The sequence below is a fragment of the Harpia harpyja genome, chromosome Z, assembly GCF_026419915.1.
Source record: "Harpia harpyja isolate bHarHar1 chromosome Z, bHarHar1 primary haplotype, whole genome shotgun sequence".
Taxonomy (NCBI): domain Eukaryota; kingdom Metazoa; phylum Chordata; class Aves; order Accipitriformes; family Accipitridae; genus Harpia; species Harpia harpyja.
The window spans coordinates 80254255-80270379 of NC_068969.1; the positions used below are offsets into that span (position 1 = coordinate 80254255).

Sequence of the window (16125 nt, forward strand, 5' to 3'; positions counted from 1 at the left end):
GATTCCAAGATTTGTTTATTTTTCTACCACTTCCCAACTTAACATTTTTCTGTACTTATCTAAAATTTAGTTATTAAAACCAAAATTACCCTACCATAAATTTGGGGAGAGGAGGTACAATGAAATTTGTCCCATTTTCTGATTCAAGTGTGGGTCCCTCCATCCACAGTACTTCCAGCAAAATATCTTGTATATAGACCTGTCTGCAAGTACAGAGCTGAGATGAAGAAACTTGAAATGTTATAGGCAGGGAGCTAGGGCAACTTGGATCAAGCTTATAGAAGGAAGTAGACTAAGAGAGGAGAGAGCCCCAAGTAGAAAAGCACACACTATGAAAAAAAAAATTACAGATAAATGACAACATGTTTTTGTAGCATTTGAAATGGTCCAACAGTAAATTGGCTCGTGCAAAATGTATGCAATGTATTTGACAATGGAAAAATAAGCTCAACTGTACTTTTTAAATCAAATTGAATCAGCTTCCCGAGTTTTAAAAATAACATCTCTCTCAGACTTAGGTGATCAGGCTAGAAGATGCACATTGATATAATGGTGCAAAGAAGAAATGTAAATTAAAGGAGTGAAATACCAAGGAAATTAACTGCAAAGGCACATGGAAAGCCTACAAATAATGATAAACAGCTGAGCACAGACAAACAAAAAGCATGATAATAAACAAAGTTAAACATTGACTTGAACATCTCAGACATACAAACATTGCCAGACAACAGTCTTACGATATTATTAGATAAACTTTATTGGTGTATCCAAACTCTGAAAGAGGCTCATGATGAGTGAACAAGCTGATAGCAATAGCAACAGTGGATCCCAGAAACTGCAACTCCACTGTGCTTGTCTTTTAGTTCAGAGTTCCAGAAAGGAAGGTACCAGAAAGACCCTCAAGAATCTATAGCAGCAATTTAAAAAACAAAAGAAAAAAGGAAAAAGGAAGTTTAAACAAAAATCAAGGAAAGATAAAATTACAACTAATAGATTTGATATGCAAGCATACACGTTATGTATAATCACAGTAGATCATACTTATAGAGGACTTACACTTCAATTCCTTTTTTCCCTGAGCAGTTCTAATACACTAAAGCATGTGTGAAATACACACCATATGTGAAAAATAAGGCTACTTTATGGCCTTTCAAATTGGACTCTCAGAGACCAGATATTTTTGAACCTGCCTTCTTCACATTATTAAGTTGTAATAATAATGTTTTGATATACATTTTTCACTGGATAAGTGCCTTAAAAAATGATAGCCTATGATTTTAAGTTGGTTTTTTCTGTTGATATATCCTCATCCGTCATACACTAATGTATTCATGTGCTAAATTGTTTACTTATTAGTGATTTCATTTATATGTCAGTTCATGCTTTACTACAGAAATGTTCAATGTCAAAGCCACACAGGTCTTTAACTGAGTTAGGAAGAACCATTTCCAAACTGAAAATGACAAAAACCTAAGAGTTTACCAACACAGGTTTTGTTGGTGAGTGTACTCACTCAGTACAGCCAGTATAATATCATTCTTTGATTAAGAAATTGATCCAATGCATTCTGGAGCTAACTGTAGGGTTTTTTAAACCAAACCACTTCCCACAGTATTTCAGAATTGCTTGGTTTTAAACTTATAAGCATACACAGGTGATACAAACTGCCTGCAATGAAATCAAGGCAGAGCACAGACTTCAGTACTGTATTGATGTATGATAACAATGCCTTTATTAGTACTAGTAATACTAGGATTTGATCTTTTCTCTTTGCTTTTCTTTGGTGTCAAATCTAGGTGATATTTTATTAGTAAACCCATTTTCCCAACTTAGATGTTACCGTCAGAGTTATTCCTGTGGAACACAATTAGCTGCTACCAGCCAACTAGAATAGGAATCCCTGATTAATTCCTGAAAACAAATCTACAACACATCTTGTCAGACCAGTGCAATTGCTACTGGTCTGACTAGAAAAATATTAAGCTTAAAATTCTAACAACATGAGCTTAAAGTACCCAGCTTTTTTTTAATCAGTAGCAGTTGTTGCATTATCTACCCACTCCATATGGTTATATAGTATATATTACATCTAGTGGGTTGCATACAGTTCTAAAATATCTCCCTTATAAGACTTTTTACTTTATTTTCACAACCCAAAATATTCATTCTTTATAATAGTTTTCGATTTTGGTCTCAGCATGCAACCACTTTTTAGCACCACATCTTTTGCCAGTTTTGATATGTATAAAGGCAAAGGTCTTCTTTCATTTAAAAGGTCATATTTAATTAAACATTCAAAGAAGCTGTGGTGATACACAGACCCTGACAAAACACTATTAATAAGGTCTTCACATCCCCAAAAGCTCTGACACTAGTTGATCCTGGAATTGACACAAATTGATCAATGGCCCCAAGTAAAGTCATATGATGAAGTCAATGCCTAAAACTATTCTCGTAATTACCATGTTAATTTACACACTCTATTGTTATTGTTTGTAGTATAATAAAACTTAATGGCCTTAAGACAAACTAAAGCCTGATGCTAGCACTGTAGCTATTCATAGCTAGATTTCTTGCAAATCTTGCACTGGTGCAGATCTCATGGCAGAAGCCATGGCTCACATTAGTTACGGAAAACTGTAAGCTTTACTGTGCTTTGTACAATAGTAATAATGTTGTGCTGGGTCTGTCTGGGATGGAGTTAATTGTCTTCTAGCAGCTCCTACAATGCAGTGTTTTGGATTTGTGACTGAATTGATAACACAATGTTGATAACACACGAGCTATTGCTGAGCAGGGCTTGCACAGCATCAAGGACTTCTCTGTTTCCCACCCTGCCCCCTCAGTGAGTAGGCTGGGGGTGCACAAGAAGCAGGGAGGGGGACACAGCTGGGACAGATGACCTGACTTGACAAAGGGACATTTCATACCATATAGCACCTTGCTCAACAAAAAACCTGAGGGTGATGGGGGATTAGCCTGGCAGGTATCCATTGCTCAGAGACTGGCTGGGCATTGGTCCACACCCCTTGGCGTTTTCTTCCCCTCTTTCCTTCACTTATTAAACTGTTCTTACCTCAACACACGAGTATTCTCGCTTTTGCCGTTCCTATTCTCTGGGGGCAGGAAGTGAGCAAGCAACTATGTGGTGGTTAGCTGCTGGCCAGGGTCAACCAACCACAAATGTCTAGAACAGTGTAATATACAGAACAATTCCATACATAATATTTTGTGTGTAGTTCAATATGAACAAGTAATGTGTTTTTAGAAACTCACTTGTTTTGTAGATTGGAATGGTGTAAGGATGTGACCCAGAGCATCACACCAAAAATGAAATGAAGAATCTTTTCTGAAACAAGGTTAGCTTCCTAAAGAAACAAAAGCGTTGTGAAGATGTTGCAGCTGTCTGTGGAAAACAAGATATGAATTTCACAGAACTGAATGCTGAGTTTAAAGAACTTCTCCATCATTTTTGGTAGAACAATTATTGCTGGTTAGGGCAGATTCTAGTGCTGTGAAAGGTTGAGAAAGCACTACCACCCCAAATAGCTCACGATCAACATGACAAAACAGAATAAATGGACAAAGTGACAGAAAGAGATGATGTCATGCACTGTTTCAGCAGCTGAAACAAGCATTCAAGTTTCTTCAATGAAAGTACAGTTATTTGGTCCTTATTGCTTCTCTGAAAATGACTTTCAAAATACTTCCAGTAATAATGTTTAAACTGATCTCACAGCATGACTGCTGTAGGTCAGAGAAAAGATATCTTCTATAGTAATTTCATTTTCTTATATATATATTAAATTACCTCAGCTAGCTCTTTCACTTGAACAAATACATCTTCTAGGCATAACTTTTTTTCGATCAGAAAAGGGACAAGAGTGTAGACAAATAAACACAAGACAGACCACTGCAATAGATATGTCTGGCCAAGGGCTATAACATGTAGCATTCTGACCCACAGGAATGAGTCAGTCTCAGGAGATTAACTTAATTCTTATGATCCCCAGAGACCACATGTGATTTCAGAAACTACAGCAGATGCCCTGAAAGTAGAGTGTAAAGGTGTAGAGGAGATATAGACCAGTCTTACCTTCCTCTGCCAACTTCAATATTCAGTACCGACGAAGAATGGTATTGCCAAATATTAAAGTGGTAGTAACGTTATTTTACCAATGTCACATAGGTCACATTTATAATGTGGTGTGTTGGTTTTATTTACCTGTCTTCAGTCACAGTTTCTGCTTTAGTTCTAAAATTTATTAACATATATGTTCAAGCTACATGGCTCAGCTCTTTATTTGTACATATTTGGAAGAATTAAGATTGGCTTTTATTATCTTTTCCATTAAGAATAAAGTAAACAAGGTGTAGAATGCATTAAAACCAAACCAAATCAAAAAGATACACTCAAGGGACTATCAGAGTGACAATATTACCTAAAAGCTAGCAGAGCTGCAAAGTTTCAAATGCTAACTCAATAAAGAGCTGAAAGGGAGAAATACGTCCAGAAAAGCTAGGTATCACATTGATATATATGATTTAAAATAAGCAATCTTATGTTGATTGGCACTGAGAATAGTTCTCACAACTTCACAGAGATCAGTGGAAGATGAAAGCACACATTGCCTGGAAGAAATGCCTCACCTGATGACATGTAAGAATTCCATTTTAAATAAAGATTGAGAAATTGCAATATATACATACAAAATAATGTGATACTGCAGTTGCATCTACAACCTGATTTTCCACAAACATTAACACAAGCAATTCTGAACACACATGAGCATAACTAAGGATCTATCGACAAGATCTGAAAAATTAATTGAAGTAACTTAAAATATCACCAGCCTCTTCTACCCTTGTGGCAAAAGCTATCTCAGTTCGCAGTCCAACATCCTAGCCCAACCCTGCCTTCTTCACGGCTCTGAGTAGGGATGACAGACTGTGAACTAGAAAAGGTGAATTCAGTAATATCCCAAACCCAACTATAGTAAGAACATCTGCAGAAGTGTAGACAGATTTGCACAGTGTTGTTTTGCAACTACTATTGTTAAACCCACCACAGCTTTCCTGACAAAGCGCTTGAGTGACACAATATAAAAGGAGCTTCAGGATTTCAGTATTTGATCACAAAACTCAGCTTCCTGGCATTTAGAACTGCAGACCCCAAAACCAGTTAAAATGCAATAAGGTAGAAGAATATTAAGGTACAATGACAGAAATGAGAAACTGTTGCATAAAATTTGATATCTGATTCCTATCACAGGTAAGATTTGAATTTGTACAACAATGCTGGCCTAAGCTGTGTTATTCCTGCTTGCCATGAGAACACAACGAAGAAAGTCTCACTTGGCTGGCAACTGTTTAAATACTGTATTTCTCCACATTTCTCCAAAATACCTTTGCTACCAATCTCATCCTACATCTTCTACCAAAATACCATTCCTTCTTGATTCAAAACCATTGAAAACAAATGATTTCTTTATAACCATTTATTTTCAAATACAAAATTGAGAATGTTCTTTTGACTGCATTTTCTTAAACAGCTCCAGGTGCAGAAAACCATAGGGAAGAATACAAAAAATATTTCAACCTATATTTGACATTTATAAGAAAAGGAAATTGAATACATTGTGCTGTGTTCTAAAAGATAGTTCAATTTATTTACAAATTAATAGAAAAGTGACTTAAGTCATGGCCAGTTTTTAATTTTACATTGCCTTCAAAACATACCATACTTAAACAAAAAAGCAGCAGTGGACTTATTCTGGCCAATTACAATGTAGTTTATGTTTCTGTAGAGAAGTACACACTATATACTTAAGAGTTTACTTCTATGTTTTAAAACTCCCTTTGTGATTCAAAATTAGGGGGTTTTGTATTACTGATCAGCATTTTCTCTTTTTCTTTTCTAATCCTCTCTTGATAACTGTTTAGCTGTCACACTTTCATTTATGTCTGAAATCTTGTCTTAAAAATCTGTCTCTTTTCATAGCATTCCTTATAACATGATGTCGTGGTTTAACCCCAGCCAGCAACTAAACACCACACAGCTGCTCACTCACTCCCCCCCCCACCCAGTGGGATTGGGGAGAAAATCGGGAAAAGAAGCAAAACCCGTGGGTTGAGATAAGAACGGTTTAATAGAACAGAAGAGAAGAAACTAATAATGATAATAATAACACTAATAAAATGACAACAGTAATAATGAAAGGATTGGAATGTACAAATGATGTGCAGTGCAATTGCTCACCACCTGCCGACCGACACCCAGCTAGTCCCCGAGTGGCAATTCCCCACCCCCACTCCCCAGTTCCTAAACTAGACGTGACGTCCCATGGTATGGAATGGTTGGCCAGTTTGGGTCAGGTGCCCTGGCTGTGTCCTGTGCCAACTTCTTGTGCCCCTCCAGCTTTCTCGCTGGCTGGGCATGAGAAGCTGAGAAATCCTTGACTTTAGTCTAAACACTACTGAGCAACAACTGAAAACATCAGTGTGTTATCAACATTCTTCACATACTGAACTCAAAACATAGCACTGTACCAGCTACTAGGAAGACTCTATCCCAGCTGAAACCAGGACACATGACTTTAGGTAGAATGAAGCCCCTCTTACTGCATCAGCTAGGCACCTCATTTATAGAGCATACAGCAGATACTTACTGATATGAGGGACATTTGGTTATATATAATATTACAGCTTCACAGTTATCTAATCTCTCCAGTACATTAAGCTTTAAGACTGTCAAAAACTTAAGTTGTAGACCCAAATGTTTTCAGACTGATGCTTCTTTTTTAAGTATCAGCAAACATTCCATAGTTTTCATTGTACTGTTGCTAAATTTTCAACACAATTACCATGTTTTGTGACCTATAACAGGGAAAAAATAATAGTTTCCTTTATAGCAGAGAATGAGTTGAAATATGTATAATCAGCATGAGATGACAGGCAGAATATTTCTGTCAAAATATATTGGTTTCTAAAATTATATTTATGTGAAATGGGCAATAATAATAATTTAAAGTCCTATTTACTTCAGCATTTAAGTCCTACCTCATTTACATTAATTTTTTCCCTGCTGTAAATTCTTTGGTTTCAACAGAATTACCTCTGATTTACACAGGTGCTAGTAAAACTAGCATCGTTCCTTTAAAACATCATATATTACAGTTATTTACACAGAGAAAAAAAAAAGGCACTGACAGAGATTAGAGCTTCACACACGTGTAGTAAGAGATGCCTGGGATCTCAGATAGTTTATTATCTGAACAGTTAGGGCAGACAAAGTCAGCACAGTTATACCGGACATGGCAAACAAAGAATATTCAGGGCAGACCAAGAAGTAGTGAGGTGAAGCAACTCTCCAAAGGTCACATAGCAGGTCAGTGACCAAGATGTGAAGAGCATCAAGATTTCCTGATACTCAGTTCAGTGTCTGAGCTTGTGGTATCTTTCTGCAGAAACACACACAAAGCTTAAAAACTATAAACCAGGTGCCCTGTGTAAGACCATTGCACTGCTGAAACAAATGTGTTTGAAACCCAATTTAAGAGGTCAGCTCTGACATTCCTTATATTCTTAAAAAAATTCCATAAATCTTATGAACAGTGTTTTCTTAAAATACTGTCACTTGTTGGTTTTTATGATTCCATCCTCCTTAGAGCAATTCCCATCTCTCTGCAGCTCATTTGGCAGGTCCGTTGGGGAATCCCCCCACTCCCACCTTTCTAAACTACTGTGGAGACTTCACAAGGCTCTGTATATGGGTGCTTTCTGTTCTCTCTGCTTCAGCTTGCTTTCTTAGTAATCTGATCAACTTACATTGAATAATTATTTCTACATAAACTCTTAAATAAATCATTACTGGAGACCTTTCTCCCTTCCAAGTTTTGCTACTTCTCCTGTCATTTTGCCAAAAAGTTTTCCAATCACTTCAAGCCCAGAGCTTTTACTATATACTTTGTACTCACGCATCCATCCCCCAAGTCTTCCAGTTATCCCTTTTTCCAGTCAACATAATTTCTGTCTTTTGGATCCTGAACTGGCCATCATCTTTAAACTAGGCATCTTCCTAACTATCTCCAGATCACGCACAGGGCTTAGTATCAGCTTTAGAAAGCAGTCTCTCCAAGCCATTGATTGATAGGAATCACAGGTGGATCTATACCGTTCCAGGGAGTGCATGGCAGAGTCTCCAAGTAGCTCCCAGCTGAGCCTGTTGCAGTCTTATTCTTTGAAAAACTTAGAAGATTTTTTTTTTATTTCCTGAGGCAAAAAAGGAAGTTATTTGCAAGCTGGTGAAGAGAGTCTCCTGTTCAGCTCAAGTTTGTTGGATCTGCTTACACAGTATCTATTATTAGAGAGTCACAGTCTAGGAGAACGGTTCCCAGGCACTCTAAGAAAAATAAAATTAACACTAATATTAACAAAATCACCTGCGTAAGTCAGACGTGCATCTAAACTTTGCAGGAGACATACAGGCACAGCTACAGAAACCTGACATACCTTGCAATTTGGTTACATAGGTTGAATCATTTAAATCAATTCCTCTAAACTCTTAATACAGAGGGGGATTTAAAAAAACCCAACGTATTTTAAGCTACATCTGTTATCATCTTTACCTATAATAGTCAAAAACCAAAGTGAAGTGCTATCCTTCTAAGCCTAAAAAGCAAAGAAAAAGAAGAGTAAGGAAAAGCTTTTCAAAGTCTTTCTATTCATTCTTCATTTTTATAATCAAGATTTTATCCATTAAGACATCTACATTATATGCTGTTCCTGGAACACTGTATGCATCACTAACCGTATGCCTTCTGTAAACTGTAAGACTTCAGCCATTCACTTCATTCATTAAAATTCACAGGGCCTATTATTCTGTTTACAGTCTAATAGATATTCACTGTCACTATTCAGGCCTCTGATTCAATTTGCCTAAATCCCAGATGCAGTGTAATCCTGATGGAGATTAGCTTAATTTATCACCAATTTCTCCTCAGAACCAAGAAAGGTTGGTATTTCATAATAAAAGCTGTGTTTCTCCTTTTTTCCTGAAGCAGCACACACAGTTAAAAAGAAGTAATAAGTGCCTGATTTTTTTTAATGGTAAGATTTTTTTCAGTTACACAAATTTTGCTTTGTGTATAGGACACCTTCTCTTAAAGGTGTGTATTCTTCAGATAAGAATACTGATCCTCATCAGACTGCAACACATCCCTGTAACCAAATATTACGCTGATTCTGACTGAACACAGATTGGCAGACTCATCATCTACTCCATACAATACAAAATAATCATTCTGAGTATACTTTTCTAGGTAAAGTGTTGACAGTTTGGAGTGTAATAAATGAAATATACTTATTTTTTGGCTTTTAAGTGTACCTAGTGGGGAATAATTTCTAGCAACTTGAAGTCATATTAAAGGTGTCCACTTTTAAATAAAAACTGACAGTGCTGATTTACCTAAGTGATACTATCTGCTGTCGTTTGCAGAATGACCTAGTGACCTGCTGAAGAAACCTTTGTTTGGTCAAACAACACTTCCAAATTGGAATGGTTCATATACAATTGTGTAACTTTTCAAAATAAATCTATTTTCATCTGCACAGCAAACTTTAGTTCTATTTCCATAAAAAGTTAGTCCATTTTTGCCGATCATAAAATTTTACAATGACCTATTATGCTTAGCATTTTTAGATGAAGAAATATATGATCATTCAAACGGCATCCCGCATCTGATCTGGGTACCCATATAAAAAGCATGTTCTGCACACTCTGGGCCTGGAAGAGGTTGGAGCAGTAGTACTGCCAAAAAAACTAAATCCATAGGGTTTAAGAATACATTCACCAATGGAAACATCCTATGAAGTATATTTCTTACTGTCTCACCGTAACTGGAGAATTCTGAGAGTCCCCTGCAAGGATTTACTTCTATCCAAAGAACTGACTTTGTAGCTAGAGGTACAGGCAGTAGCAGTGTACTTGTGTTGCTCTCGTGTTGGAAAGGAGCTGATAAAAAACAACAGAATATTTCCCAAATATTTGAGCCTCCCAACCCAACTACTAATTTTTGCCAATTCTTTTTTTTTTTTTTTTTTGAGATAAAGAGCAAATAGGATGTCATCTGCATATTGCCATTCTAAGAAGAACATGTTTCCTGGCAATGCTCTATCTTCCCCAACACAGAACAGCTCAAGAGAAAAGAAAACAATGGTAAATAACAGGAATTTGCCAAATGACAGGAATTTTTAACATGAAAGTGGTGAGTCATTAATTAAGACTTATTCTTTGTAACAGGAGGAAGTTTCATGTGACATTTGCAACTAACACTGCCACTAAAGGGCAGTCCCAGCATCTCTGGGCTGCAACCGTGTAAACCTGTCCCTGCTGTGACCCTCTGTGGTACACAAAAGCTGGTGCTCTGGGTTTTCAAAAGGTTAACTGCATTTTCATGAGCTAGCTCACAATTGACCCATATAGTGTTTATGATGACGTTTCATAAATGGAGGAGGGAGGAAGTTTCGTAGGGGCAGAAATGAGCAGTGAGGGTCACTCAGAGGTGGAACTTTTTAACAAGCATTAACTTACCTTAACCTGCATATTAAACTACAGCCCAAAATAGCAGTGAGAAAATATGCCATGGCAAAATTGATGCCAGGATTCAAAGTAAACTGCAGAAAGGTAAGAGAGGCTGACATATATTGGGATATAAGGTAGGCTAACTGAATTGCAAATAGCTGACGGAACATTACTTGGACAAGCAGAGGTGGAATAAGGCCTCTGACATGTGTAGCTGTATGTCAAACAACAGAGCAAGGGGGAAATGCACCTAGCTTAAGCCCTTCTCTGAGTAGCAGAAATGAGGGCAGATACCTTAAGAGAGTGTTAGATCTCCGGGTAGATCCACTAAGCTTGCCAACTAAACTGCCATGGGTCTTGATTTTGGCAGTCAATTCTATCAGATGGTTATACTGGAGACATATCAAGAACAATGCCAGAACAGACCAGATGTGAACTGTGCTTTGGTGGGTATCCTCTGTGGAGGGCACATAAGCCCCAAATCACAGAGGCATTATGGAAGTGAGAAATGCACTCAGATGACTTTAAAGCATTCAGCCGCCATCACCTATTTATTACAGCCACAGCTGAATATAGGTACCTTATCAAAACTTCAAAACATCTTTCTCAAAGTCAGAAAAGTTCTGATATTTTCATGCTCAGGCAGATATCATCACTGCAGATTAATTTCTGAAGATGAGTTTTGCTAATGTACAAGTTGAATGAGACAGACAACACTACTGAGTCTGGAGCTTACAAGGGTCCGTAACAGCAATATACGGTCAAAGTCTAGGTGAGCTAACAAAAAAAAGAAGTATAATAATGCAGGAAAACAGAATTCCTGCAGGATTTTGGACAGCTTCATAGTAAACTAGTATGCTGTACCCTATGTTCAGTAGACATCCAGTCAAGTAGTCTAATAGCAGTTTTTTAACTTTATCCAATGGCCATTTTCTGCATGTGTTGTCACAGGTACTACAAACACAACAAAGAACATTTTGCTCTGGTTGCTGTGCTGCACATAACTGGCAAGCTCCACCTCAGGAACCAATAGTGCAATACATGTACAGAAAATACTGAACAATGGTACACTATAGAAATTGGATGCGTGGTTCAAAGAGAATTTATGGTGCCGATGGAAGCTGGATGGGATGAAAACATGTAGCTTTATAAAAGGCATCTAAAATACTCTCACAGTCACCTGGTCCCTCTTAAAAGTAGTTTGTGTTCTTCTGTAATAAAAATGTTTTATTGGGCCTAGCTTACATTATAGTTACAGACTTACTTTCATTATTATTTATTAGTCTTCATAAATGCCATTGAAAAATTTTATCAGGATTTGATATCTAATTCTGTGAAAATGTTTAATAATCAAGTTTAGCTCTGATCTTTACAGAACTCTAGAAACACCTAAATTTCATGAATTACTTTTCAGATCAACTGCATAGGCCATTTTTAATCCATTTAACATATTATTGATATTGCATTGCCTACATTTTTTATCTGAATGTCTCAGTGATAGATCAGACATCCTAAAAAGTTTATTAAAATGAATAGTAAACTTTATCAACTGACTTGAACTGCCTTGCAGAAATCAGATTTATTCAATACAACTTACTTTCCATAAAGCCATTTTAAGTATAACTATACTCTGATGTTTTAATACTTTAATAATTGAATTTCATATCAGATTTTCATTATTTTAGCCAGAAGTGAGGTCAGACTAACTGACCTAAAATACCTATCCTGACTGCCCTTTCTGAATATTGACTCAATATTACCATTCTTTTAGGCTCATGGCAGTGTTACAGTATATATACACTTACTTTGAACACTTATTGAAAATGAGGATCATCGAGAGAAATGTTCCCTAACCAGTCCTATAAAGTTGTAAGTTCTCCATTTAAAAATACTACTTCTTTCTAGAAATTGTTTAAAATCCTCCACTGGCTACTAATAGACTGGGAATGTTTCATCATCTTCATATAACATCAGCCTACTTCCTTCCAGATACAAAACAGAAATATTCATACAAGACTTCTAACTTTACACAGTTACAGAGTTGTTTTATCTAATAATGGGTCATATCCACCCTGTAATATCTATCTTATTAGTAGTACATTTTTAAATCCTGCCCATTTACTATTGTTCTTGGCCTTGCTATGCACAGATTTCCTCTTGATTTCTTTAGCCTCTATACTCTATTGCTGCTCATATTTTCAGGTTATTATCTATAATACATTTTACACTTCCTTTATATTGCCTTTTTATTTCTAAATATTGTGTTATCTTTCCTATCAAACTGAAAAAGATATTTATACGGAGCTACCCTCTAATTATGGAACTGTGTTTTTTGGTTACTTAATAAACTGTTACAGTGCACAATTTCTATTCATATTTTCTACCAGCCTCTGTCTGTCAGTCATAACAGCTCTGGAGAAATGAGCTGCTCCCAGTCAAACTGTTTTAGATGCCCTGTTTGTTGTCACTGAACGTGGTTTAGGGCATCACAACTGATGCCTATACCACACTCCAACAAAAATAAGTCCAGTAATGACTTACAACATACTGGATACAGCAACTTTTGTTTATAATTATTTCTTCCACTGTTTTTAGAAACTATTACTAGATTTTACAATCTAGCAATTTTAGTTGCATAAGTGTCCCAAACTGGGCTCCCCATAGCAATGCAATGCTTTATTGTACATTACAAATATGCGCTTAACCAGTAACTCATCATATCATCTAATTTGATCCAGTGGTATACACCAGACTTCTACCAGAAACCTGTCCGCCAGGTTTTGTAACGTGGTATATTGATCCAAATGGATTCAAGATCCTGTGGTTCTGAGTTATCAATAACTCTAAAGGCAAGTAAAAGTGTCTGCTATAAACAGAAAGAGACACACTCTTTTCTCTGAAGTTTCTCTGTTGTCCTATTATTAGCTGTAACTATTAATTAGCAACAGTGAAATTATTTAATTGCTGTATATTAAAAGAAGAACTATATAATGTCATGAGAGACATGGAACAGCCAGAAAAAGTAACATTCCATTGATTCATGAGGAGATTACACTTGCACTCAGAAAAACAAGTGAGGCTTGTGAAGCGATCAGAATAGCAGTCAAAGATAAGAGGGTCATACAAATATGTAAAACAGGTTAAGCAAGAGACAGTTTAAACTTGATCTGTATGCAGAAAAACTTATCTGAGTTACTGAAACTTGAGTAAGAACCAAGGTCAGGGGAAAACTGACAGCTACCTGGAAGGAGAGAGCAGAAATGAGACAGACCAGGCTTCAAAGGAAGAGCTGGTAGAGGAAAAGAGTACTGCTACCTATTGTGCCACCTCAATCTTCCTATTCAGGTTATAGCATCAGATATGTAAGGGGTATTTTAACAGGATTTACCTGATATACTACAAAATTCCACTGAAAAGCCAAGGATTTTCAACTCTATTTTTTACAGCAGTATACTGTGAATAAAATCAGATCTCAGAGAACTTTTTTTTCCATAAATATTTAGTACCTAGCTAAACAAAGCAGTCTACTGAGGAACTCCCTGTTCATCAATATTTGACTTAGAGACAGCACCTTTATTTTAAAAAAATCTTTCTGCAGAGGAACAGTAGTCAGCAAAAACACTACTTGAAATATGCATGCATATTCTTTTATGCAGGGGAGAAACTACATATTTAGCTTTATTAGCTAAATATTATTTTCATTTATAGAGAAACTACATATTAACATTCTTTTCACATACAGTATGACCATGTAAATGCTAATGAATATTCATGGTAACTAACAGAGAAGCAGTCATCTTATTCAACAATGAATGAAGTATCATAATGGTTGCTAATAGGTGATCTTCCTCATCACAGCTACTTTTGAGAACAGATCTTTTACTTTCTCATTATCTAATTTTTGACAGACTTTTCATTATGGAGGTATGTATTGATAGTAGGATACAAAAGTACTGATAGTAGGAACACTTGTTTGTTTCCTTTGTCTATAATTTCTACTGCAATTTATTCAATGAAGTAATTCCAAAATTCATAGCAGCCTGCATGGAGACTGAATTTCATCTCTCTGTCATCAATGACATAGGAGTATTTAATTTCAAAAAATAGATAATACATTAGATTAATTCAGACTTTCCCTTACTTATACAAAAATAAGCATGCAGCTGTGGAAAGAACACTTATTTCCTCCTCTTAGAGGAAGCATTCTGTATTAGAAGAAAGCACATTTCCCCCCTGAAAACGAACAGTTTGTTCAAAAACAGGCAAGATGTTTCTGAAACACGAGGCACAGTGATCAGATTTATACCACTTTCCCAAGGGTTACAAAACAAGGCAAACAGAAGATAGCTTTTATTTTAATCACAAGCTTAAAAAATAAAGTAACCCTTCTTTTTAACTAACAGGCACATTTTTTTTCATGAAAGTCAATTGTCATTTTCACCTTAGATATTTTAGCTTATAAATTCTTTGAATTTAGGATTTTAAAGTGCATTCAACATTGTTCAGTCTTTTTTCATAATGAAGTTGATGTGAATTTTACAACTGAACTGAACATGGGATGGTTCCAGGCCAATACCAGAGATCTGAAAACCGTCATATATTGACTTGTTAATCTGATGATGACAGAAAGAAGGTAAAATGCACAAGTAATTAAGTTACTAAATTTCAATCCACAGTGGAAAGTTATTCATGAAAGATAACTATATATGCCTTCTTTTTACAGTGCATCAAAATACCACTGCTCTTTACCTCGCATGCTATCAGACTTGCTCAAACATATCTGAAAGCAGCTCATCTCTACAGAAGTGCAATAACAGTAGAGAAGTGGATCTGTTTCATGGGTTAGTAAGATATGACCTTGTCTGAAAGTAGGTATATAGTATATATGTGAAATTCAAGCTAGATATATACTGATTAGGCATTATAATTCTTAGTTACATAGTGGATATTTCAGAAAAATAAATAATATTTATATTTCAAATACTAAGTTACAAAACACAGATTAGTCCGCTCTGTAGAAGTTCACACTGAAGTAGTATGATAAAGCTATCTGTATAACACCACAGACACAGTATTATTGCGTGATGCACTGTAGCAGATTGTTAAGTATTTAACCAAAATAAGAAAATAATATTCTACATACTGCTTTTAAAACTGCTTTCAATTTTGCAATATAGAGGCTTCCTTATTTAATATTTCTGCCATAAAAAGCACATGCATGTAGAAAATCAGATAATTCACACTAATCAACAGATACAAATTATTTTCTTAAATGGGTTGGGAAATTGTCTTCTGCAGAGTAGTTTGCTATATAACTAAGCACTTTTTCTTGGGAAGAAGTACATGGCAGCCATATACAAAAAGATGACCAATAAAAATTATAGAAGTCTTCAGAAGTCTAGGACAGACACCTAGAGAGAGACTCTTTCTCCCTGTTTAGCCCAGTCCAGAACTGACACCAGGCCAGTGCAGGAACTTCAAAGATTGTTCCAGAACAGGGGAATGCACCAAAGATTAGCCTCATTTAATACGTTTCGTTTTGC

At 36.1% G+C, this 16125-nt stretch overlaps 1 protein-coding gene across 7 annotated transcripts in view; it reads right to left on the reverse strand.

Moving 5' to 3' along the window:
• The window catches only part of CNTLN (centlein), a 198779-nt gene that overhangs the window by 12305 nt on the left and 170349 nt on the right, over positions 1–16125 (reverse strand). The gene's annotated exons all lie outside the window — the stretch shown is intronic.